Source organism: Rhinoderma darwinii, chromosome 7, assembly GCF_050947455.1.
Source record: "Rhinoderma darwinii isolate aRhiDar2 chromosome 7, aRhiDar2.hap1, whole genome shotgun sequence".
NCBI classification, from domain to species: domain Eukaryota; kingdom Metazoa; phylum Chordata; class Amphibia; order Anura; family Rhinodermatidae; genus Rhinoderma; species Rhinoderma darwinii.
This window is the reverse complement of record NC_134693.1, coordinates 105,391,449-105,394,355: the sequence shown is the minus strand read 5'-3', so window position 1 is coordinate 105,394,355 and position 2,907 is coordinate 105,391,449. Positions and strand designations below refer to the sequence as shown.

Below are 2,907 nucleotides of genomic sequence, written 5' to 3'. Positions count from 1 at the left end.
ACACTAATAAATACCAGTCACACTTATGGATTGATGTTAAAGATTTATTTAAGGTTTTTGTGGATCAAAATATATAATGGTAAAGATGATGTTATACAAGATCCAGCAAAAACAATGGAAGATGTCACAGTATATAATGTAGTATCAGTAAGTGGTGGGAAATCTGTATTCCAGAGACACAGGAAGAGATGACATGTTCTCCTGTTCTGGGCCTGGTCTTCTGGGTAACATTGATGCACCGGTAACCACACTGATGTCTCTTCTGTGACAGATGTAGAAAATTTTAAGTCTCGCCATTGGAATACTTGTAAGATGGCGGGTTCTGCCCTCGGTTGTTATTGGCATTGATGTTGATGGTCTGTTTGTATCTGCTGACTTGTTCTGGGGGGAGAAGCACACAATCCTATTAGATATTCATTATTCAGGCTGCTTACCAAATATAGAGGGGACATATCTAGAGGAACTTACCTTTCTATCAGCAACGAGGGCGGCTCCTCCGGTCACAGGGAGCGCAGTTCTCGCCAGATATACTGCGGAATTGATGTTTATGCTGCAAGAGAAATATTTGCTATTAATGCTGTACTAATGTGTGTTTCTTGGCAGTCACAAAATCTAGAAGAGGTTTTATTGTGGATTTTCCTATTTGATCCTAGGGGTTACGCTACAAACCTTGATAATGGTTGATCCAAGCAATGGCTTTGATCTAAAGCTGCGCTGTTCAGGATGTTACAGGAACTTTCTGATGTTCACAAAGGTGGAATCATTGTTTTATGCACCTAAGATGGTAAATGTTCCTTAGGAGTCCTGCAAGATGCCAAGTAATGTCTTACATCAATAACAATTTTCCTTGTATCTAATCATGTAGTTTCTGCCGCTTACGGCACTTTTCTAAAAAAGTGGACAGAGAGTAGCTGAAGCAGCAGAACCACCAGCGGCCGACACATTTATCATAATAACATGGATTATTAGTTATTAAGGTGTGGGCCTTTTAATAAATTAGGCACATTTTACTCCAAGTTTTTAAATATTAAGACCGGTGTATGAAACGTCAGTCTTAATGAATTCCCACCAATCTATTATACTACATACATGCTTAAAGTTTTCTTCTAATACCCAAAACCTTCATTTAGAAATTAAATAAATATCTGAATACAAGAAAATTGAACTAGAAGATAGAATGACTTATTTACAATTTCTTTATGTTGGTTGATAAAATAAATTACTGATACAGAGGAAGACTTAAGAGATGGAAGAACATTCTCACAGCAAACATAATAGACAAGTACAATGCTCTCACCTTATGTGCTGTAAGGACATGAACAGACGCAGCTACTTTTTTTGTCCTAACCTCCTAATGCCCTTCAAATAGATCTTGCGGTCAAAGCGTCCACCAGCCAATGGGATGCTGGAATGAGAAATACATTGATGTAAGACATATGATAATGTTAGCAGGTAACCACAAAAATAATTGTTTTGTTTCACATCCTAGATTACTTCAGTACTGTCACCCAGGTATACAGCCACCTGCCCCAAAGTGTGAGCTCTGGCTATAAGGCCCATGTAGTAATGGCGGCTACTGAAAGGATCATACCAACAACATGGAGGAAATCATGACTTACTTATCTGAACCAGGTCTGAGCTTTACTTCAAAGATACCAAAAACGGGTCGGTGGTCTGAGGTCTTCAAAACAGGGCAAGAGTCGTATTTCAGGACTCGCACATCTCCCTCATATTGGCTTTTAAACAACACCCTGTCCTGTAGAGGTTATAAAAATAACAAATATCATCAGTGCAATCATATTATAATTTATTTATAAACCTCATAGCATCATAGACTGAACATTTCTGCCTATTTTCTTTAAGAAATATAAATTTTAAGACTTTCTTGCATTTAAGGTTTGACTTGGTCACACAGATTTAATGAAATAAGTATCTTTGAGCCATGCTAGGCGAAGACATATTACACTGGGAGACGATGACAAACTCACTACAAGTAAAATGGACTGGATGCTTTGTTCTTAAGAATTATTCCTCCATCTATAATAACAATTTATTACCTTGGGCGAGGGGATTTATTATATGAAAATCTATTCATGAAATGTATTCTTTCTTTAGCACTGTAGACCTGGAAATAAGATATCTTACCGTATATGATGGGACTCTCTGCTTTTCTGATGTATCGTAGGTGTCTGTGCCAATGTCGAACTTATATGTAGGAAGGAATTCAATGGTGTGCTCCTTAAACCCTACAAATATGGACCCTTAAGTTAAAAGAAAAAAAAACATGTCAGTATTAAAAACATGTGCAAGAGATGTAGGACTATATAAGAATGTGGAGAACATATGAACCATCATGACAGTGATTTGTATTGATCTGTCAAGGTGTATGTGGTAATAATACAGGCTGAGGAGTGATAGAGATCTGTCTACTAGTAAATGTACCGTTGTTCTTGGCTTCATTCAGATGGTCATGTTTGAGGAGACTGGACATATCTTTTCCTTTAATGCGCTTCAGAAGCGATTCCACGTTTTTTCTGTCCTCTTTCAGTTGAAAATTGAGGTCCCCAAACCAAAAAACTCGATCAAAGCGGCTGGTGACGTCCACTGTAGAATGAGATAAACACAGGACACAATTAGACCACGTGACTGCATTAGAGTCAATGGAGATAAATAGAGAGATAAAGGAATCGATAGGTTCAACCACATAAGTAATACTCACAGGCATTGGAGTTTATTCTTTCCGGAATAATTTGAGGCAGACGGAGACCCTCAGTGATAGTTTTATAGTCCTGGATCCTCTTGTAGACTGCCCCAACTGCCAACAAAAATATACATATCAGTAAATGTGACCTCCTGGAATTTAGGACAACCACCATATTTAAGTTTTCTTTGACAATAGGTTTCTTT

General features: G+C 37.8%; 1 long non-coding RNA gene across 1 annotated transcript; it reads right to left on the bottom strand.

The window, feature by feature from the left end:
* Positions 1–675: 675 nt before the first annotated feature.
* On the bottom strand, positions 676–1,751 carry LOC142657303 (uncharacterized). Its single transcript, XR_012849888.1, has 3 exons — positions 1,620–1,751; positions 1,298–1,405; positions 676–804 (listed from the first exon to the last, which is right to left on the bottom strand). It is a non-coding gene; the product is annotated as an uncharacterized LOC142657303 (long non-coding RNA).
* Positions 1,752–2,907: the final 1,156 nt, after the last annotated feature.